At 37.7% G+C, this 24,208-nt stretch overlaps 1 long non-coding RNA gene across 1 annotated transcript in view; it reads left to right on the top strand.

Moving 5' to 3' along the window:
- Window positions 1-21,893: 21,893 nt before the first annotated feature.
- The window catches only part of LOC137637561 (uncharacterized), a 63,272-nt gene continuing 60,957 nt past the window's right edge, over window positions 21,894-24,208 (top strand). Inside the window, exon 1 of the long non-coding RNA XR_011043704.1 lies at window positions 21,894-21,968. This is a non-coding gene — a long non-coding RNA (uncharacterized lncRNA). The remainder of the gene's footprint in view (window positions 21,969-24,208) is intronic.

Genomic DNA, 24,208 nt, shown 5'->3' with positions numbered 1-24,208 from the left:
CCCAATAAATAGCTCCAGGTTTGTATACTAGGAAAAATACAAATTACTTACAAATTTGTGGTATTTGCATGATAAACTGGTTTTCAATCATTTCGCTTCGTAGAAGTTTCTGAACATTCTAGGGCTCTTTCTGTATATAGTATTTTGACAAGGTTAAGTTCTTCCTTTTTTTTATTGTGATTAAAGAAGAGAGAAATGAAAGTACAGTTGTCATAAATCTTTGACAGGAGTTTGCCATCGACCCAAAATGAAGACTAGACAGAAGAACTCTAATTCTAAAGACCCTGTATTGGAGATCATAGTTTCTAAATGCTTAAATGATTCTACCTCATTAATCCCTTCTCCTTCCAGGGATATTTCATCTTCCATTGTATACTCAGTTCGCATTATCTCGTGGGACGTGGCTCTGGAGCAAGCTCAACAGTAGGAATGAAACTTGCGGCGGTCTCAGCTAAACGGTTCAGCATACATCTGACGCAAGGGCTGATGTTTGTCGGCATATCCAAGAAACGACTAGAAGGATGGACCTCAAGAAATCTGATTAGTCATTACTCTTCACTGACCCTTTCTCCTTGGTGAGTTTCCTTAATCATTCATGTTATAATAAAGCCTTATTTACAGGAGGAAAATCCCAAGTTCTTATTTTATTGTGCTTTTGATGAGGGGCAATAGGGGACAAACAACAGTACAGGTGTTATAGGTCTTCCAGAAGAGTTTGCTTTTTGCTAAAGTAATGTAACAAAATGGGGAAATATTCTTCCTAATCAAGTTGTTGAATTGATAAATGTTCAAACTTGCAGCAAATGTTTGTATGTTGAACAAGCTAATATAAGTCTCTTTTTATAGTTTATATATGAAATTTGTTTTAATGTTGTTATTGTTTTTGAAATATTTTATTGTTCCGTAAATTCCCTGTGGCCGCGGGGGCATAAAAACAAGAATAGCGCCAACGTTAATCCTGAGTGTCGTAAGAGGCGACTAAAAGGGACGGGACGAGGGGGCTTGGAACCTCCTCTCCTGTATCTACATCCTGTGAGACATCGACAAAGAGATGGAGCTGGGGGGAGTGTGACTGCTCCCCGCACTCTAGTTTTTGGGTGTTTGAATGTGCGTGGATGTAGTACGATAGAGAGTAAAAGATGTGAAATTGGAAGTATGTTTAGGAATAGAAGGATGGATGTTTTGACTTTGTGTGAGACGAAGATAAAAGGAAAGGGTGAAGTGATGTTTGGTGAAATGTCTGGTAGAGTGTCTGGGATTGAAAGGGGAAGAGCGAGAGAGGGTGTGGCTTTATTGCTGAGTGAATGGATGACAGGTAAAGTAGTGGAATGGAAGGAGATATCATCTAGGTTAATGTGGGTAAGGGTTAGGTTGGGTAGGGAATGTTGGGCGTTTGTCAGTGCGTATGGGCCAGGTAGTGAGAAAAGTGAAGAAGAGCGGAATGAGTTCTGGAATGAATTAACTAGGTGTGTAGAAGGACTGGGTAGAAGGAATTATGTAGTTGTCATGGGTGACTTAAATGCTAGAGTGGGCGCTGGAGAGGTAGAAGGTGTCATTGGGAACTATGGCATACCAGGTGAAAATGAGAGTGGTGAGAGACTGGTAGATATGTGTTTTGAGCAAGAGATGGTGATAAGTAATAGCTTTTTCAAAAAGAAAGATAAAAATAATTATACATGGGTAAGAGTGGCAAATGGAAGAGTAGTAGAAAGAGCATTAATGGATTATGTGTTGATAACTAAAAGAATGTTTGGAAGATTGAAAGACGTGCACATTTTTAGGGGTATGGCTAACGGTATGTCTGATCATTTTTTGGTGGAAGGAAAATTAGTTATAGCAAAAGAATGGGGGAATAGAGTAGGTGGTTGTAAAAGGGAGTTAGTGAGGGTTGAAGAGCTAATAAAACCGGGGGTAAAAAGTAAATATCAGGAAAGGTTGAAAATGATATATGATGAAGTGAAAGTAAGAGAAACTGGCAATTTAGAGGAGGAGTGGAAGTTAGTAAAAGAAAATTTTGTTGGGATTGCAAGTGATGTGTGTGGAAAGAAGGTTGTTGGAGGCAGCATGAGGAAGGGCAGTGAATGGTGGAATGAAGGAGTGAAGGTAAAAGTGAAAGAGAAAAAGAGGGCTTTTGAAGAATGGCTGCAGAGTGATAGTATAGAGAAGTATGAAAAATATAAATAGAAAAATGTGGAAGTAAAGCGCAAGGTACGTGAGGCAAAGAGGGCAGCTGACCTGAGGTGGGGTCAGGGATTGGGTCATTCATATGAAGAGCATAAGAAGAAGTTTTGGAAAGAAGTGAAGAGAGTAAGGAAGGCTGGCTCAAGAATTGAAGAGACAGTGAAAGATGGAAATGGAAGGTTGTTAAAAGGAGAGGAGGCAAGGAAAAGACGGGCGGAATATTTTGAAAGTTTACTGAATGATGAGGATAATAGGGAGGCAGATATAATTGCTGTTGCAGGTGTTAAGGTGCCAGTGATGGGAGATGAGAATGAGAGAGAGATTACAATAGATGAAGTGAGGAGAGCACTAGATGAAGCTAGAGTAGGAAAAGCATCTGGTATGGATGGTGTGAGAGCTGAGATGTTGAAGGAGGGGGGTGTGACTGTACTTGAATGGTTGGTGAGATTGTTTAATATGTGTTTTGTGTTGTCAATGGTACCAGTAGATTGGGTTTGTGCATGTATTTTACCACTATATAAGGGTAAGGGAGATGTGCATGAGTGTTGTAATTCAAGAGGTATTAGTTTGTTAAGCGTAGTTGGAAAAGTGTATGGTTGAGTAATGATTAATAGGATCAAGGATAAAACAGAGAATGCAATCTTAGAAATACAGGGTGGTTTTAGAAGAGGTAGGGGTTGTATGAATCAGATTTTTACAGTTAGGCAGATATGCGAGAAATATTTAGCAAAAGGTAAGGAGGTGTATGTTGCGTTTATGGATCTGGAGAAAGCATATGATAGAGTTGATAGGGAAGCAATGTGGAATGTGATGAGGTTATATGGAGTTGGTGGAAGGTTGTTGCAAGCAGTGAAAAGTTTCTACAAAGGTAGTAAAGCATGTGTTAGAATAGGAAATGAAGTGAGCGATTGGTTTCCGGTGAGAGTGGGGCTGAGACAGGGATGTGTGATGTCGCCGTGGTTGTTTAATTTGTATGTTGATGGAGTGGTGAGAGAGGTGAATGCTCGAGTGCTTGGACGAGGATTAAAACTGGTAGACGAGAATGATCATGAATGGGAGGTAAATCAGTTGTTGTTTGCGGATGATACTGTACTGGTAGCAGACACAGAAGAGAAGCTTGGACGATTGGTGACAGAATTTGGAAGAGTGTGTGAGAGAAGGAAGTTTGAGAGTTAATCTGGGTAAGAGTAATGTTATGAGATGTACGAGAAGGGAAGGTGGTGCAAGGTTGAATGTCATGTTGAATGGAGAGTTACTTGAGGAGGTGGATCAGTTCAAGTACTTGGGGTCTGTTGTTGCAGCAAATGGTGGAGTGGAAGCAGATGTACGTCAGAGAGTGAATGAAGGTTGCAAAGTGTTGGGGGCAGTTAAGGGAGTAGTAAAAAATAGAGGGTTGGGCATGAATGTAAAGAGAGTTTTATATGAGAAAGTGATTGTACCAACTGTGATGTATGGATCAGATTTATGGGGAATGAAAGTGATGGAGAGACAGAAATTGAATGTGTTTGAGATGAAGAGTCTAAGGAGTATGGCTGGTGTATCTCGAGTAGATAGGGTTAGGAACGAAGTGGTGAGGGTGAGAACGGGTGTAAGAAATGAGTTAGCAGCTAGAGTGGATATGAATGTGTTGAGGTGGTTTGGCCATGTTAAGGGAATGGAAAATGGCTGTCTGCTAAAGAAGGTGATGAATGCAAGAGTTGATGGGAGAAGTACGAGAGGAAGGCCAAGGTTTGGGTGGATGGATGGAGTGAAGGAAGCTCTGGGTGATAGGAGGATAGATGTGAGCGAGGCAAGAGAGCGTGCTAGAAATAAGAATGAATGGCGAGCGATTGTGACGCAGTTCCGGTAGGCCCTGCTGCTGCCTCCGATGCCTTACATGACCGCGGAGGTAGCAGCAGTAGGGGATTCAGCATTATGAAGCTTCATCTGTGGTGGATAATGTGGGAGGGTGGGCTGTGGCACCCTAGCAGTACCAGCTGAACTCGGTTGAGTCCCTTGTTAGGCTGGGAGGAGAGTAGAGGTCCCCTTTTTGTTTTTGTTTCTTTGTTGATGTCGGCTACCCCCCAAAATTGGGGGAAGGGCCTTGGTATATGTATGTATGTATGTTTGGAAAGTTTTTAATAATTTTCATAGGCTGCTTTTCTTACAAAACTTGTAGATTACATGGGTTGTTTTTCTTTGTTTTCTAAGAATTGTGCCTTTTTATATATTTCCATATCCAAAGATTCATTTGGATCTTAAGCTTACATTTGTTTCTTGAATGATCCCAGCTTCCTTTTTTCTAAAGTGTACATTTGTTTGTTGGCACATTGACATAGCTGGTCAACGTTTTCACCTTTAGTCTGTTCCTGCTTCCTTTTTTCAGTCTTCCGGGCTATCCTCTTAACTTTTTATCTGTAACAGCTGGGGTTTCCTCCAGTTGCATCCTTATTGTGGAGTGCCCTTCCAGGTCTCAAGTACCCTTTAAAGATTACACATTTAAATCAACTGGTACTGTTACAAATTAAAGGAGCTCCTTAAATATCTTCTCAGGGTGTAAAATATTGAAATATTGATTACAGCTTATGCTGTTACATACATACATACAGTACTTATATCTAGGCACTTCCCCCAATTTGGGGGGGTATCGGACATAAAACAATTGAAACAAAGGGGACCTCTCCTCTCTACGTTCCTCTGACGAGTTATCTTGGAAAGTCAAAATAATGAATGTTCATCTGGAATATAGAGTAGCCCATCAATTATTAACTTTTAACACCCAGTTAAGGCCCTTTTACATGCGGATATTTTAGTGTCGTCGGCAAGCTGTCCTTGTGCAAACGGTTACTATCCTGGAAAGTCTATTTACTGGCGCCAGTGAACTATCCCAGTGTAAACCAGTTCTTAGCGTATGTTATGCATTACTGAGACTAGCTTCGAATTGAATCCAGGCGAATGGAGTAGTTGGTAATGGTAAAGCAGATGACACTGCTGAGTTTGCAACAATTTTACCACAACTTCAACTCACCTCATAACCATCATAAAGTTTTTTGTAGTAAGAAAATGGCTTACTGGAATATTGAATCAGTAATTAATAAAACCTGTTTCTGTAATGAGAATACCTGTAGTCATAATAGAAACAAAAAAGAAAGTCCTTTTAGAAAGCTTGCATATTTCATACAAGATTGATCAAATGCTTTTAAATGTGTTTGCAAAATTAAATAATTTGTAGTAGGTTATGTAAATTATTTTTTTGTCTCCAATGAATAGTAAATATTCCTCCCAAATTTATTTCTGCCAACTTTTTAAGAGTCAAATTTGATCATTGAATTAGGCCCCAGTCAGTGACTTATTAATTTTATTGGTCATAACCTCAACTATTTGGTTTAATGAATGATTATTATTCCTTTTCTTCATACTTTATTCACTACAGCACTTTTGACAAAACTGTCTTTCTCAAATGATTACTGGCCTACATACGCCTAGTTTCTTTTGTAAAAGGAATGGTAAACCAGAGGCTTTCTATGAAGAATCTTGTAGCAAACTCCTTAATGCCAGTAAGGCTATAGCCTTCAATGAAAATTGTACGACTAGAGAGAAGCTGTGTCCCAAAAGTATAGTTTTTTTTATATATATATATTTATATATTTATAGAGGGAAGCTGTGCCCCAAAAGCATAGTATTTTTTCTATATACATTCAGGAGTCAAGAAAGGGAAGGATAGTGAAACTACAGAACTATTAAATCTTTCTTACAGTTACTGAGGCGCTGTTATGTGGACTGAAATTTTTTGCCTGGTTGATTTACGAAAACAATTTGTACTCATCCATGTGCTAATCTTTTTGTTTTTTGTTTTAAGGCTTTTATTTTCTAATAAATGTGGATAATGTGGGAGGTTGGGCTGTGGCACCCTAGCAGTACCAGCTGAACTCGGTTGAGTCCCTGGTTAGGCTGAAGGAACGTAGAGAGTAGAGGTCCCCTTTTTGTTTTGTTTCATTGTTGGTGTCGGCTACCCCCCAAAATTGGGGGAAGTGCCTGGGTATATGTATGTATGTATGTATGTATTTTCTAATGAAACTTGGATTATGGTCCTCTTCCATTATAGTTTAACTGTTTCTTATGTGTGTAATGTTATTTCAGAGGAAGGTTGGTGAAGATGATGATGATGACTATGAGCCTGGGGCAAAGAAAGTGAAGAAGCCCAAGGCCAAGAAGAGGAAAGCCTCCGACGACGAGGACGATTCCGATGAAGACTGGGGAAAGAAGAAGAAGGTACTAGCAGCTGAAGTGCGCAGGAGTTTTCTTTTATGTATTGCCTGTGATCTTGCATCTGCTTATGTGATCAATAGCTCTTTATTTTGCAATGGATAACTGGGGGTGATGGAATCTTCAACGGATCAGTAGAACGGCGTCTCGAATGAGGCTGGTAGTCGTAACGTTCATTGATTGAGGAAAGGTTCCATTTTGTATGCGATAGGGTTTGTAAAATAATGCAGTTGTTTAATGATCTTATGAGCAATTAAGGGAGGCGCTCTGTGTTGTATCGTGAAATACGTAGGCAAAAAAAAAAAAAAAAAGGATGAAAGTAGTTATGTTCATATATGCATGTTGAAATACTGAAATTTTTTAAATACTAAGTGATGGGATATATTGAACTATACTGTATCTACAAAATCTTATACTGAATTATATAGTTATTTTGATTTTTAATTTTTTGATGATATTTGAAAGATGTTTTATTTATAAAGGAAATTTTATTTTTTGATGATTCTTTGAAAGATATTTATATTTTATATTTTTATTTTACTTTATCTATGAAAGAAATCTTTATTTTTTTTTCATGATCCTTTGTAAGATGTTTCATCTAGAAAGTAAATCTCTCGGAAACTTTTGTTTCAAGACAAAAGCGACTTGTCCTGCAATGTTATTAAAATTTTCTTTACGCTGCAGTCTCCCAAGAAGGCTGCCGGCGGTGGACGCGGGAAGGCTTCAGCTTTCACAAAGTCCTTCAAACTCTCCGACGAGTTGGCAGCTGTCGTCGGCGCAGACGTGATGCCCCGTCACGAAGTGGTTAAAAAATCGTGGGCCGTCATCAAAGAGCGTAACCTCCAGGATCCAGGCAATAAGCAGTTTGCCATTTGTGATGACCAGCTTTTCAAAGTGATTGGTAAGAATCTTTGAATGCTGTCTTTTCTATAGTTTTAAGTACATAAGGTCCTCAACTACAAACAAGTTCCAAGAAACTGTTTGTAAGTTAGATTTTGTTAAAATTTCCCCTAGGTTAGGCTTCACCTAACTTACATGCCTATGGTTTTCAGCTGCAAATGTTAACCCTTTTTCTCCAAAGGATATTTGGAACTTTCCAGCCCTAACCCCCAGGCATTTTATTTTTTCAAGCACATTTTTCCATATACACTTTTTAAATTGCTCTAACAGCCTTAATTATCGTCAGAGATAGGTCAGGTTGGTCTCATTCTCTTGGAAAATGCCTGAAGTTTCTGTTATCAAAAATATGCAAAAAAAATGTAAAGATTTTTTTTGCAAGGACGTACCGGTACGTCCATGGAGTAAAGGGATGAGTTTTGTGACATGTACCAGTACGTCCATTTGGGAGTAAAAGGGTAAATAAATAGTCCCCGTTTCATTTTGTAAATGTTCTCTTGTTTATTACATTAGATATTTGTTTTGGCTTATTTACAAACCCTCTACTATTTATAGGGGTTTATATTGTTTTAATACAGTATTACATAATGAACCTTTAATACAATATCTGAAATTTGCGATTTCAGTTTGATTTGTTTGTCTTGGGAATGTTTGTAATTTGAGAACCTTCTCTATTGATTCTTTTATTATATAATTTGAAGGATTGCTGAAGACTAGATCATTCTTTCACTTTTGTGTCTTGCTCCATTCTTTGCTAAAGACTTGGCCTGGAGTTTAGTTGTAAAGGTATCTTAAATTGAAAATTTTAAGTTTGTACCAATTTGGAAAAGTTTCAAAGGAAGTTGGAAGGAAATCTTGTTCCTCCACATATTATTAGGTAGTCGGCGATTAGTAACGTACCTGCCATCTACTGAATTATTATAGTTGTTGGGTCCTTTGACTGCCATATAGTAGGATCCCTCTTTGGTCAAGACTCATTTTTCCTTTGCCAGCACATTACACCGATAGTCTATTCTTTACGTAATGCCTTTTATCATTGACTTGCTAATCTCTTGGATGGGATGGTTTGTAATTCAGTATTTGACCTCCCAAATTATGATGAATAATTTAGAGGCAGATTGTGTTCAGAGGTTTGTCAGTTTTTTTTTATTGTGTTAGTTACCTTTATCGGCAGCATTTTGCTGCTGTTGAAATGTCATTCGGTACTCCTTGCACAAGACAGAAGACAGCGAAGAACTCCTGTCCTTTGGATTTTGACTTCAACATGGAAGATTTTGAGTTCACTAAGGTTATGTTGTTTTTCTAGACAGTACTAGTATTTGTAATGGTTTCATAGGGTGCATACCTTGTTTTTTTCTTCCATGGTTTTATACTATGGTATTGCTATAGATGGCCATTTTCTTCTTAGTGAGCCTGAAATAATGTGTGTACAAGAAGTTCTAAAAGTTAAGAATTTTTAAACTGGTCTCAGTGGGTACTCTTGATAGTTATGCCACTTAGTCTTCCATATTCCCCGGCCAGATGTTGCTACCGCTTGTCTTATCATTTCACGGGATAGTGCCGCCTCTCTTTTTAATCAGCTTCTATGGTCTCTTAATGGTATACGATGGATGCACATTCTCAAGACCTTGATGGCTGGTTTCTGCTGTGTTTTTCAGGAAGGAGAAAAAGATCACACGAATTCTTATGAAGTCTTGCCATCTTGGACATGGCTGGCTCTTAAATCAGCTTTGAAATTGTCCCTCTGGTGTTCCCTCAGTGCAGTTTTCCCTTCAAATCCCTAGCACATGAGCCAGGGTGTATTTCCCTTCTAGCTCTACACAAGCTGTCCCATTTCAAGGATGGCAGTCTTGCTTTCCTGACTAGGGACAAGTGATGTGTATCTTTCTGCTTATGGCTTTTTGTCTACCATTGCTACTTGTCTTTTTGGCCCAAGTGTGCCTGGTATTCATGCCTGCTTTGACAGGTGAGCCAGTCCTTTGAATCATAATAACTTTGTAGTGTGGTTTCTACCCTTAATGAGGAAGTCTGTGTTGCTGAGAGAAGGGTGTATGGAAATTTGGTCATGTGTTTTTTTGAAGAGTTCCTGAAGTTGGTCGGCTGTAAACCTCTACCAGTGGAATAAGTTTCATCTGGCTCTTTTATCCGAACAGTCAACTTAGTGGGGAGGTGCGTGCATTGTTAAATCAGAATCCTGTATAATAATTTTCATCCAGGAAGTACCTATGATTTTTGTGGCAAAGTAAGGTGCTTGCTTCCAATACCTCTGCTTCGGCCTGTGTGTTGTTTACTTTCCTCACTACTTTCATTGTTTGAGTCCTTGGGCTTGTAGCATTGTTTTTCCAATCAGGGTTTTAGTTTGGTTTTTAGTAATAATCACCACGTTGATGACTGGCTAGGAATGGTGGTCAAAATTATTGTTTATCTACGTAGATCAGTAAGCCTGAGAATGCTATACATAAATAAGCTATGCTGCTGTCCTAGAAGTTCCTTGTAAGTATCTCGGGAGGATTTCTCATTGGGCTTCCGTTATTGTGTTTATTTTTCTAAATTGGGGAGGCGTTGTTTGTACGTGTTCTTGTCTCAGTTGATGAGTGGCTTCTTTGTGAAAACCTTTTTCACACCTTGTGATGAAAGAGAGTTCTTTCGTCTTTTGTGCGGGGCGAGTTTATATATTGCTTTGGATTCTGTTAGATTCTGCTAATACACACTACTCTTAGCATGGTCATCTAGTTGCACTGGAAATGTGGCCCTCTTGTCGGGTTTGGCTCTCCCTCCCCAGTTGTGATTGGGTTATGTAAGATTAACGGGGGATGTAATCTACAAATGATTTTGCAACAATGAACCTATCAATCGTTCAAGTTTCTTCTCTTCCCTGCACTTATTGCTTATGCTGGAGTGTTATGAGAACTGGGAGTGTACAGTTAAAGAATTAGGATCTTGGTCGTAATAGTTTGTCACGAGGCTCTTCATTACTTGCTAAGCTACAATGCTAGTTTGGATGTATGATTTATGTGAAAGGGTGGGTATTTAGGACTCCAAATAGGGCCAGTGCCAGTTGGCCGGAGACTTGGAGGTTAAGCAAAGGATTTTTACATTCTTAATCAAAAGATCTTTGATTAGGTCACTAATAGTTTTCAGCCAGTATTTATAAGTCATTGGAGAGATCTTTAGGCAGTTGATTGTGGTCTTTTATAACTGCTTACTAGTCAAGATAAGGAAGCAGAAATAAAAGAAAACAATGCTGGGAGCTTGTCTAGTAATATTGAATGTTATTTCTGATACCCTCTGATGTTCATATTGCATTTTCTCCAGAAGCTTGGTTGACAGAGTTTTGCATTCAACGTTCATGTTTAAAATTTCATTTTCTTTCCTTTAAAAAGATACATGACCCCAGTAAAGTAATGAAACTCCTAGCTGTTTATTGTAAGGACTTCTGATGGTTTCACGTTATTCAGGTTTTCTGTTGTCTTTTCTGCTGGATTTGTTAGCTTCCTGCAAAGGGAATGCAATTAGATTGCAACAAATGCTGATCACAATCCAGAATGGACGCAATGATCACAACGTGGTAACTGAGAGACAGAAGCCGTTATGAGAAGTGGTGTCGAGCTCTTTCAAATTTTCTTAATGGATTTGGAGTAAACTTTCAAGTCTTAAATAGAACTACTAACATTAGATTTTCATAATGGGCAAGGACAGAAAGTAAGTGTTACTTCAAGGGAAGAGAATAATTGCTTGTCAAGTTGACAATGATATGACACCAATACTTGCTAGTTGAAGTTTTATTAGTGATGTGCCTTAAAAGACCTCAAGTTATTTATCTCCCTTTATTCTCAGAAGGCCTAGATTCATGGATTGTAGACTACAGTATATCTGACTTGTCTGGTGTCCATAGTTTGGCATTATGCTCATGGTCTATGTTCCTTTAGTAAGGGATTTGTATGTTCACTGCACCTTAGTCTTGTATCTTTTATTTGTTCGCTGTTCCTTATAGGTCTTGTTCCTTTCATATTGTAGATTCTCCTAATTTTGTAAATTTTGGTGATGCAGCAGCTAAAGCTAGTTAATTGCATCACAATCTGAATGACTGCTTTTTTTATTAGTGTGCAAGCTCGGCCGTTAGATTATCACAGGTTTGATTTATTTGGATAAGTTGGATTAATACTTCTGCTCGTTTTTTCATCCCTTTTGAATTTTACTTTGAAGACAAAGGTTATAGGGTTATTTGTAATTTTTTTTTTTTTTTTTGAAGAAATGTCGTTAGAAATTTCATAGTCTAATCCACAAACCCTCGCTAAATTTTAATGGCTCGTCATTTCAGCTTTGCCGAAAGTAATACCCCTAAATAAATAGCATAGGTTTGGATTCCAGATATGGAACAAATAATGTTTCACTAATTGAGTTCCCTTTAGAGGCTAAGCCTTTTGTCCCTGAACCTCAACATATGAGTATCACTAACATGCCAGTTGTAAGCAATGGGTTAGGAAGTCAAATGTCTACTAGAAAAATCTACCCTTCAACTCTTGTCGAGGAAATTTCTGATGGGTCTTTTTCATAGAAAAAATTTAAATATTCTTTAAATCCTTTTGGTTTCTATTAAATCTACAGCATTTTTAGATACTAAGAGAATGTTATACGCACTGGAATTTAGGTAGCTGCTGTTCTTATTTTAATTATTCATTACTCTTGTCTCCTCTGATGGTCCAGCACTTTGCTGCAGTAGAGGGGCTTGAGTGTCTCAATGATGGGCTGGGTAATGGCGGTGGGGTAGTTTATCCACCCTGGCAGGCTCAACCATACCGCTAAGGCCAGTTCTGAGAGACCAGACCAAGACTGGACCCCTATAGGCCTTCTCCTTTATTTCAGATAGGCAAAGGCTAGAAGGAAAACTCCAAAATCAAACCAAACCAAACCAAACAAGACCCCAACGGCGGAGCTTCCCAGCGCCGGCGGAAGAGGGCAATGCCTATCGGGCAGGCAACAAGGCGGGCCTTGACATAACAAGAATCCGGCAGCCCGATGCAACCAACATCGGAGAAGCCGCCTGTCTCATATGTCTTGAGCCGCGGTGAAAACGATGTGGGCCAAGTGTGTGTGCGTGGCCATTGCAAAGCCACGACCACCCAAAACAATATACCCAGCTACTGGCATTCCGTCGTATCCTCCACCCTTCTTCTGATAGGAGGCTGATGGCTAACAACAGAACCCAATACTCGGACACGAGTGGGCGCCGACGATACGACTCTTGTAGTTTATTTTATTTCTTTATTTCCTTTCCTCAATGGGCAATTTTTCCCTAGTGCTTATAGCATCATGTTTTCCTACTAGGGTGGTTGTAACTTACCTAGTATTGATGATAATAGCATTCTTACCCCAGCTGTTTGCTTATGTTGATGTACCTGTTCTGCATCGATTACATCAGATACTAGTGGTTGCCGATACTTTTGAAGTGACCAAAATTATCTCGAGTTTATTTACCATAAAATGACTTTATTAATAGGTAATAGGTTTTTGAGAATTTGCTTCTACCAAGTACTAGGTTTGTAAGAATTTAATTTTTGGTTTGGATTTGAAAATGACTTTTATCATCATCTCCTCCAACGCATATTGACGTAAAGGCTTCGGTTAGATTTCGCCAGTCGTTTCTATCTTGATCTTTGAAATCCATACTTCTCCATTCATCATCATCTCCTTCACGTTTCACATTCTTCAGCCATGTAGGCCTGGGTCTTCCAACTATTCTAGTGCCTTGTGGAGCCCAGTTGAAAGTTTGGTGAACTAATCTCTTGCAGTACACATTTATTTCAGAAAACTGGAATATAATCTAGGTCATAGTACAACAAATAAGCACTATTTATGGTCAATGTATGCTTGAATCAGAAATTCTTATTGTATCTCTTCATCTATCAGGAGGCAATTGCTAGCATTACTAATTAACCATTGAATTAATATGTGCAGAGATTTCTCCATATCTATTTTGTAGGAATTTCATCAAATTCAATTTCGATGTGGATTCAAACAGGTACGAAAGTAATGTATTTATAATTTAGCTGTTGAAGGCAATGAGAATTTCATTTACATTTTGCTTAAACTATGCCATTCGCCTTACATTTAGGAAAGGATTCAGGAGGTACTAAAGTATTGTACTTATTCATTGGCTATTTAAGGCTGAAAATTTCATTTACATTTAGCTCAAACTATGCCATTTTCTTGACAAGTGAAACTTAGTTATATAAATAGTCGGTATTACGAGATTTATGAATTTTCTGCTAGCAAATTATCTTTCCATTCAAGTTACTTTATTCCCAAAGTATCCTGTACACATAATAGCATGAATGTTTCGTTTGAAAACCACCTATAATAATTTTCTCCCCACAGGTGTCAAACGCTTCCTTACCTTTGGTATGAGGAAACATTTGAAGAACCACTTCTTGGAAGCCGCATAAAAGCTGCTGGGGTTAGGGTAGCGAGCTGTCGAACTCCATTTGAGTAGCACATCCAGGCAGTGACTGACCTCCCATTGTCATCTTTTGTAGCTGCTGTTCATATTTGATGGTCTCGTGTTCTAGTGGTGATTGTTTGACTTGGCCATCCGCAGCTTTTATTGGACTTTACAGTACTTGATTGAAACAGTTGAATTAGCCTCAATAATTGTTGGGAACAATAAGTTTGCATCCATTTTTTAAATTATTTATTGTAATCTCAGTTTAAATTTAGTGGTAGGGACTTATTTCTTATAACAGCATTGTTTGGTGTGCTCTTTTCGTTCTGTGTAAAATCTTGAAGTGAAGTTATATATATTTTTTTTTGTACTCTATTTTCCCCCCCTTGTCTTTGTCTTAACGCTGGGAGAAATAGAAACTATTAATGTGTAGTTTTATTTTATTTTCAACCCCCAAAATCTGCCGGAGGGAAGCAGTATTTCATTCCCCTTAATTGTCTGATGTGTTCAGTCCGGTGGAAAAGTTTAACCTGTAGCAAATTTCATCTATCATTATTGAAGTTTGTCATAAATCATTATACATTTTGTTTTTTTGAGCAGTGAAAACATGTATAAGATAAGATATTAATAGGAGATTTGTTTCTGTGGCTTGCATGGAAGGTAATTTTTTTCTTGCTCTTTTGAAAGCATCTTTATCATTAACCAAGTTGTAGACACACACTCCAGTTCATAGGCTGTGGCTTGGAACTTGGATCCAAGTAGGGTCGCGCTTCATTTTGTTTTCACTTTCTATTTTGAGTTTGCGATGCAAGAACCCACAGGTGGTTTTATGACTTTAATCTGTCACAATGGTAAAATCTTTTAATAAAATATTTTGTAAGAAAAAAAACAGGAATATTATGTTATTTCCCTATTTGTTGACAAGCATCATTTTGAATGTGGTTTGCTGCAGCCTTCCACCCCTTGACCTTCAGAAGCATTTCTTTTCCCAATGTTTTATTTTGCCCTTTTTAATGGACTACCAACACACTTTTCTATGGTACCTCCCTAATGTTCATATTTCTTTCGTCCATGAAAACTAGGAATGTAGAATGCTACTCCTACAAGTTAAGAAATTTGCCTTCAATAAAGTAAAGCAGCAGCTAACATCAATAACATGCATATGTCTGATAGCTTCTGTTTAAGTACGCTCTACAAACAATATGTTCCATTTTACAGGTTTTAGAGCCTTATTGGGTCACTGCATGACTTTGTTATTGTCATAGTCAAGTAGCAACTGTAATTGTCTGAGAGTGTTCTATGTTAAATCTATAGTGCCTGGAAAAGTGATATTCTTCAAATGTGTTGACTAGTTCAAAAGTGATCTATCGAATTTGACATGAATTCTTGAGTCTCGAGTACATTTCAGAACAGTCATCCTCTTGATTTATGAAATTTCTATATCAGGTTACTCATTTAAATACCATCTATTTCTCTAGCTCAAGATCCTTAAAGTTGGGTCAGTGGATGGAATTTTTCAGTAATAGTGAAATATAGATATGTGATACACCTATTTGCCGAGATTTGTTTTGTAAAATATATTTTATCTACCCTGGCATATTTCCCAATTTTGTGAGGTAGCCTGACAAGGGACTTGGCTGAGTTTGGTTGGTAGTCTTAAAGTGCTACAGCCCACCCTTCCCTGTTTTCCACCGCAAATGTAGCTTCATACGCTGACTCCCGTACTTCCGCTACCTCAACGCCCGCCAAGGTGACCCGAGATAGCAACGGTGCCTATCTTGGTAAACTTGGCACATTATTCCATCTTATTTCTCTTCTTCCTGTTTTTTTAAAGTTTGTACTTGAAAGATCTTTTTTAATGTTGTTAATGTTCTGTAAACATTTTATTTTAATTGTTCATTAATTCTCTTATAAACAGTAGATTACTTATTTCTTTGTTTCCTCTCCTCACTGGGCTAATTTTTCCTGTTGGAGCCCTTAGCCTTAAAGCATTCTACTTTTCCTACTAGTAGTGTAGCGTAACTAGTAATAATGATAATAATAATAATAATAATAGTAATGTGATGTGTCTGCTTGAATGGAGTGCTTTCAAGATTACTGTAATTAGTTCTCAAGAACTTGTCCAGTTGTTTAGTCACAAATGTTCTTAAATTTCCTAGAAATACTAGCTATGCTGGAGGCTCTAGTTCTGTTGCACGATCTAGCTAACAAAGGAGAATGTTCACTCGGACCTCACAGTAATTTTGGCATATGTGAAACAAGGTATCACAATGTCGAGAACTTTATTTTTTTCCTCACAGAAGAACTATCATGTTATAAAGAAGAAAGGCGCATCTGCCTTCTTCCTCATTCTGTATAGATATATTTTATCCTTCGATCAAGTCTTCATATTGAGAATACCTCATCAGTGTTTAGAAAGTGTAACCTTTTTTAGGTGATCAAAAGCTAGTGAATTTTTACATAAGCATTAAAATGGAAGAGCATGATTAAATCTTAATGAATTACAGGTTGTATAGAGTATTATTTGTATTATCCCTTCTTGATGTACTGTTATATTTTCCTCTTTAATTGGTCTTGAAAATTGTATTACAGTGCTTTTTAGATATAAAATGAAGATTGTACAATACTGTATTTTGCTTGTTAATGATTGGTATCTAAGTTTCTAAGGGTTCTGGAGAAAAAAAGTTATTCTTCACCCTCAAGACAGCTGGTTGCATTGGTGTTGATTTTGTGGAGTATTCTTCCGGCCGCCCACGAGTGAGTAGCGAAGACCTTCAGAAAGATCAAGACCAAAGTTAAGCTCCGAAAGGGCCACACTCCCTTCCCCCAGGAGATACCTCTAGGAACATGTAGAGGGGAAGGCGACGATAACAGCCGAAAGGAGGAGTATCCAAACGATGACGGTTCCCCTCCTAGGCGGTCAGGTTGAGCGGAAGGCCATCCGCCAACGGGATGACTGAAATCCCAAGGGAGAAATGTCAGAGGGGAAGGTTCTCTGTCCTTGAGAACCAGCCATACTACGCTGTCACACACAGCACATACACTGAAATTAACACTTACAACATATATATAAAAATATTAAGAATGCTTTCATATATATAGAAGAAAAACACAAGTTAAAAAGAAAGATTAATGGCAATCCAAAATAGGCAAGGAGGAAGAGCGGTAACAACCCCTAGTTGTGTTGTTGTATTGTGGGGTTGTTTGTTGTAGTGCTAAGGTATTGGGTGAACAGAATTTTCTTTATATGATTTAGATGAACTGGGCTTTACTGTATTATTGTGTTGAGATGGCAACAGGTAAAATTCCACTTCCACAATTTAGGAGAGATAAAAATAATTCTGTTTAAGAAAGAAGTAGAGGCTCGGCAAGTGGCGACAGATGTTTAAGAGGAGAAACGGGGTATTGTGTTGGCTTTGAGTTTGCCGGAGACTGATGATTTTAATTTGAGGGAGAAAGTTTTTGAGCATCTAAGCTTGGATATGCTAAAGGGTGTTGATGGTGTTAGGGATTTGATTATATTTCTAGATGAACAGTTTGGGAAGGATGAGTTGGAGGATAATTTGCAAAAGTTTGAAGATTTCGAGGACTATTGCAGAGGTTCTAGTGAGGATATTGGTCAATTTATTACTAATTTTGATTTCAAGTACAATAGAATTAAAACTGACACTCTTAAATTACCATCTGAAATTCTTGCATTCAAATTGTTGAGAAAGTCAAGGTTGAATAAAGCAGAGAAATTGCTAGTCATCTCTGGTATGAATTATCAAGAGAAAAGCACACTGTATAAGCAAGCCAAGAGATCTCTAAAAAAATTCATAGGAGAGGGAATATGTGGGGGGAACAAGCTCAGCCAGGATTCAGAGGTTAGAAAGTTAGAACTGACCTATATAGCTTCTGAACAGAGGAATTTTAGATCATAGTATGGTGACTCAAAGACTGGGCATAGCAGGGGGTGGAGGTAGATATTCTGGTTTGGGCAAGCATGGGGAGAAGCCTGTGAACCCAACTGGACTAGATGGTTCTTTTAGACATTTTGTGAAAGACTGCCCAGATAGTTGGGAAAGATTAAACTGTGTACACATAACTAGTCAGGGTGTAGGGTCTGATGAAGGAAGTAATGAGTGTGGAGTCAGTGCTAGTGCTGATGAGAGTATACAGTAGTGTTATTCATGGGATTTGATAAGTCCGAGATTGCAAGATTTGGGATTGAGGCGGGTAGCTGTGCTGTTTTAGACAGTGCATGTTCAAGTACTGTTTGTGAGAAAACATGGCTTCAAGGTTATTTGAGTACATTGAGTGAGGATGATAGGTTGTTAGTCGAGACCACAGATAGTAATAGGGTGTTAAAATTTTTGTGGGGTGGATACTCAGTTGAAGTCTCTTGGGGTGTGTAATCTACCAGCTTCCTTAGTTGGGAATAAGGTCACAATTAAAACTGACATAGTTGATTCTGACATTCCTTTGTTGCTATCAATGCAGGCTATGAAAACTGCCAAGGTAAAGATGGATATCGAAAACGACTCAGTGGAGATCTTAGGCAAACCAGTAGTTTCGAATATTACTTCTTGTGGACATTATTGTATTCCTGCTTATTAATCAGGGGGTTGGAGTTCAGTGGGGAATTTAAATCTGATGGTGCGGGAACATAAGTAATAAATCTGGGGGTTTATATGGTGATGTGGAATGGGACTTGACACTGTTTGCTCAGTCAGATTTGAGGGAAGCCGATACTACTGGTAATGGGGTTGAAAGCAGTGAGGTGCAGTCAGAGGTGCCAGTTGGAGCAGGAAATGAAAGTGAGAATCATTCAGTTCCTAAAATTAGACTTCGAAGGCAAGAGAATGATTGTTGGAAAATATATGCTACAACTCTTACTAAAGCAGAACAGAACACGTCGGAGTGTCATGAAGCAAAACAAGCGGAGCTGAAAAGACTATGTGACTTTGGCACTTATGAGGAGGTACCTTTTTGGGGATCAGAAGTGTATTTCAATCAAGTGGGCTCTGACTAGGAAAGATTCTGGGATAAAAGCACGTTTGGTGGCGAGGGGTTTTGAGGAAGAAAGTACTTTTCAGAGTGATTCCCCAACAATGGGTAAGAGTGCCATCAGATGATAGCTAGTTTGGGGTGGGAAATAAGAACTACGGATATTAAATCTGCTTTTCCTCAGGGAAGGGACCTTGAGAGGGATGTATACATTCATCCTCCTTGTGAAGTAAGAGTGGAGGGTGTGGTGTCGAAACTAAAAAAGGACTTCTATGGGTTGGTAGATGCTTCCAGACAATTTTATTTGAGTGTTAGGGAGGAGATGCAAAAATTAGGATGTCAACAGTATGTTATTGAGCCAAGTTTATTCTACAAATTGTCTGGGAAGGGAAAACTTTAGGGTATTTTGGTTACTCACATAGATGACTTTTTGCATGCAGGTACGAGTGTTTTTAGGGAGGAAGTTATGGAGCCATCGAGAGAGAGGTTTCTTGCCGGTAGGATGGAGGGAGGTAATTTTTATGTCGGTTTTAGAACAGTGCAAAGTAAACAGGGGTTTTTGCTTGATCAAAGTAGTCATGTAGATAGTGTGGAGATGGAGCAATTAGATCAAGAAAGGCTTTCGAAAGGGGTTCAGAACTTTCAGCACTTGACAAGACAAGTTATCGATCTATTGTAGGTGCAAATAATTGATTTGTGTTGGGTTCAAGACCTGATATGGCTTTCGATATGGTGGAGTTTTCAACTAGAGTAAATCATGCAACCTTGGAGGATTTAGTTAAGGCTAGATAGGTTTTGAGAAGGTTTATGAATCTTATATTCTGTTCCCATGCATAGATAATCCTTGGTCTTTGTATGTTTTTACTGATGCATCATTAGCTAATTTACCTGATGGGGTTAGTAGTTCTTTGGGTATTGTTATTTTTATTACTGATGGGAATAGATCAGGTCCTCTTACCAGGCATGCAAATAAGATAAAGAGGGTGGTTAGATCGACCTTGGCAGCTGAGACTTTAGCATTGTTGGAAGGATTGGAGGAGGCACTTTATCTCAGATCAATGTTGATGAAAATTGACACCAGTGCTGTAGTTAATGTTGTCGGTTATGTGGATAATAAGAGTATGGTGGAGGCTATTTATTCTACCAAAATGGTAAGTGGTAGAAGATTGAAAATTGATCTTGGGGCAATAAAGGAGGTGCTAAAAAATGACGTAAAACAAGTCAACTGGTTACCAGGATCATCCCAGCTTGCTGATTGCCGGACAAAAAGGTTGGGTATGAGGTGAACAGTTGCTTACTGTATTTTGTACAGGTCGCTTTGGGAATATTGAGATCTAAATGTTGTTGCTCGGTTGATTGTTGTCTTGGTATGTTCACTCACATATTTTACAATTGATGGATCTTTATTTTAGCTGTCTTGTGTGGAGAAGAAGGTCTAGGTTTTAAACGCTGCTGATTTTCAGTCTTGAAATTTTATGGAATTGTAGCTAAAGGTTTTGGTTTTAGATATTGCTGGTTTTGAGTACCCTTTTTAATATGACATTGTATGTTTCACTGGAAGAAAAAAAAAGAGAGAGGGGAATGTTTGTGGGTTGTTTGTTCGGTGGTTTGAAGTGTCGGTCGTATGATGGGGTGGGTGTGGTTGTGGTGGAGAGGTGAGGCTGGAGAGTGGAGAGCAGGTGGTCTTTCTTTCTGATGGCTGCTTTCCCGGTCCCATACAGCAGGAGAACCCTACTCTTTACAGGACCTCCTCTGTCGTTTTACCTTATTCGTTTAGAGTAATTATCGTTTCAGATCGTTTATTGTTCATTTACTGTTAAATGGTCACTGCTGTATGACTGTTGAACTAAGAACGTTTCCAGTTTACTCTTGAAAGCCTTAATGTCTTCAATCATTCGAATGTTTCGTGGGAGCTTATTATATAGTCTCGGGGCCGCATATTTAAAGGATGTAGAGCCTAAAGTAGACATATATCTAGGTTTCAACGGTTTGAAGCCATCTGTAACTATTCTTTAGCGTGGATCAAGGTGTCACAGCGGGAGCGCTCCCAGGACAGGTCAACCAGCAACTTACTGTGAGTATACCTTCAATCAGAGGGGTGATTACATAACATCTCCCATCATTTAAAAGATATATGTTTGTAAACATAGTTAAACAAGCATAGGCTAATACTGGTTTATATGGAGTCTATAGCCAAACTATAAATCCTAGATCTTAAAATACTATCTACTTTATGGTGATACTTTTATCATTCTCAAGTAAATCTTACTCATTCTATATCACACAATTATATAAGTTATGTAAGTTAATATTCTTAAAGGCATTAACGTATAACATTTGTCAAGATGACATTATATATACATAAATAAAAAAAATCTTCGTGGTTATTTAATATATTATAGTTAGCCTAAATAAAGTTTTCTCTAAATCAAATCTTGGACCGTTTTCTTTTTCTTAAGGCCGCTAATCTAGGGGTAACCTGCTTATAAATTTCACTCTTATACTGTACTGTACATCAATTAAATATCAAATTAAATTCGTACGCATATCATCTGAACTCCTATTGTAATTGATTTAATCTATTGTAAAAATATTTAAATATATTTTAAGCAAAATACTATAATTTTAGCTGATGAAAAGGCTATAGAAATCAGACAGTGGTGGAGGTCCCTGATTGGTTTAAACACTTCCCTAACAAGTGGGGCAACTTTTGGGAAATTATCCCCAAATCTGGTAACTGAAAAACACTCTCTAAATATCCTTGACTAATTCAGTCTTCAATTAGATTTATAATGAATGAGAATGACTTAATTACGTTTTATTGTTTTCCTTTGCAATTATTATTTGATTGATATAAATTTCAGAGCATAACTGTAATCAGACCACAAGTTCAAGATTAAAAAATTATGTTTTGCTGTGTGTGGTTTTACAAATACCATAATTAAAATTAAATACAGAATATATTATAATCATAGAAGAAGATACAGGAGTACATAGTACAGTATTCAGTAGGCTCTAGGTTCAATTTTTGTTGGAGACTACCTGGAGAAAGTAATTCTGATCTGGGGAACTTTTAGGGGACGTCTAGGGATGTTCTTGACAGTGTAGATAGTAGGAAAAGATTCATTTCTGTCCAAGACACAACACAGAGAGGAAGAAGGAGTTATATTTTTTATTTTAAATTGTGATTCTGTGAACAACGAAGGCTTAATGGGTAAGGAGGGACACAATTTTACAAGGTTTTGTTTCTGTTATGTTCTCGCTATTGTTTTATCAATAAAAAACTAGAGATTCGAATATATCATAGGTGTTGTAGGTCACCATGATTGATAGTAAACATCAAATTTCTCTAAGGGTCTTTTAATAGCGAAGAATTTTTATGAGAAGACATTTCCCAAAATGCTCTTTTTTCGCGTGTGGTGGTAATCTCATAATCAGTGAAAAGGTAAAAAGTTATTAGACGAGATTGTTTCTAGATGTGGTTTTAACTTTTCTATTAACAATAGGATGGTGTATAATTGTAGCTGTGTGGTTTGAGTTCTAATTGGGCACACTATAATCACCTATAATCGTATTTTTTACCATAAGAATAAATTGAGATATCAATGCCTATAGCCGTAGACCTAGATTCTATAATCCAAATCAAATGTCGATAATATCTACTTTCTAAGGATTGTTTTCCTATAATTGAAATATTTTATTTGATAAAATGAAGAACTGTTTTTAAATCACATGTTTTTATTCAATCTGGTAAGAAATTTTATTAGATATTTTTTTTCACATTTTAAAATTATGAATGTAATATTGTTGCATAGATATTGTGAAAACTCTGTAATTTTGGGTAAATTATTTGCATTGCAAAAGTGTAATTAGGAACCCAGAGTTTCAGGTGATGTGTGTTGGAAAGATATTCGTTAGTTGACCAAAAAATGTATTTCAGTGGATAACACAACACTCATTCCTAATTTTACTAATACAAAAAATTAATTCTTACTTTTACGGGTTTATTTCCCGCCCTCCATCAGACAATAAGAGTCTGTTCATGCGGGCCTTGGTGTGTGAAAATAATTTCTTAACAGTTAATATTTTGCTCTGTATCGTTATCAGTTATTTCGCTAGCATTTGTATTCAGGCTTAATAGTTTTCAGATCATTATTATAACACTTTCTAAAAAGATAAGTCTTCAGGTTTTTCTTGAAAGCTGCCACGTTTTTGCTATTCTTGACATCAAGTCATAGCTTTGTTATAGCTCATACACATATCATTCATTTGAATGCAAATACAGACAATCCACGGGACAAATATTAATCATTTTGATTTTACGAAACAATCATTGTCTCGAGTTTGAAAGTCCTTTGCCAGCTATGCCCACCAATTAGGCGCTCTCTCTCTCTCTCTCTCTCTCTCTCTCTCTCTCTCTCTCTCTCTCTCTCTCTCTCTCTCTCTCTAAATTGCCGTGATAAAAGCTCAAGTAGGAACATGGCTTTTTATTTAAGTTTTTGGGATATATTTTTGGGAAAACCTTAACAGAAACGATTTATTTTGTATGCAACTCTCCTGTTTTTTTTTTTTTTTTTTTTTTTTTTTTATTCCATTAGCGAACAGGTATAAGTACCTCATTAGTGATGACTAATGAACTCGTACTGTAAGGGGGTGTGGGGGTTCCTTACCTGTTTTTCGACCAACCAGACAGAACTGGTTTTTTGTATATTAATTAATTAATACCTACAGTCTTCGTTTAGTATCAAGGTAAAAAGTTGAATTTATTTTGCATTATTTAATTTTGTTACTATAGTAAAACCAATATGTCGTGGCCGCTGAGACGATTTCTGTCCCACTATGCAGCGTACACGTATCAAAATAATTCGACCAATTTAAGGAAAAAAGAACACAGTACTTAGACAAGATCCATCCAAACTGAGTGAAACTGACAAAGCCTAGCCGCTTTATGACAGATGCCGTTCCTTTTTGGCTAATCTCACAGGATTAACCAGAGGTGGCTACGATTAACCAGAAGTTAAATCCAGTCTCTCTCTCTCTCTCTCTCTCTCTCTCTCTCTCTCTCTCTCTCTCTCTCTCTCTCTCTCTCTCTCTCCTCTCTCTCTCTCATCCCTTCACCTATTCCAAATCCACTGAATAACTTAGTCCCTCTCTCCTGTTATTCTTGTCGAACATATATATTTCATAAGGTAAGGTTTCATTTGTATAATGATAATTGGAACCATTTTTTTTTTTTCGAAATTATAATCCCAGGTTATTTACCAGTTTTATCCTATTTTCGTAGTAAGACTCTGGCAAGATGGCGAGTTTGAAATCTTTAAGGTCACAAGGGTAATTTTATCAGGCAAAGATCAGGGAGCCATATTCTAATCCCCAGAATGGTTGATCTTGGAGTATAAAATAGAGTGCTAAAGACTGCATAAGCTATCAAATTTAAACGACTGGAAACTTAAG

This window comes from Palaemon carinicauda, chromosome 3, assembly GCF_036898095.1.
Source record: "Palaemon carinicauda isolate YSFRI2023 chromosome 3, ASM3689809v2, whole genome shotgun sequence".
Lineage (NCBI taxonomy): Eukaryota > Metazoa > Arthropoda > Malacostraca > Decapoda > Palaemonidae > Palaemon > Palaemon carinicauda.
This window is presented reverse-complemented; position numbering and strand designations above follow the sequence as displayed.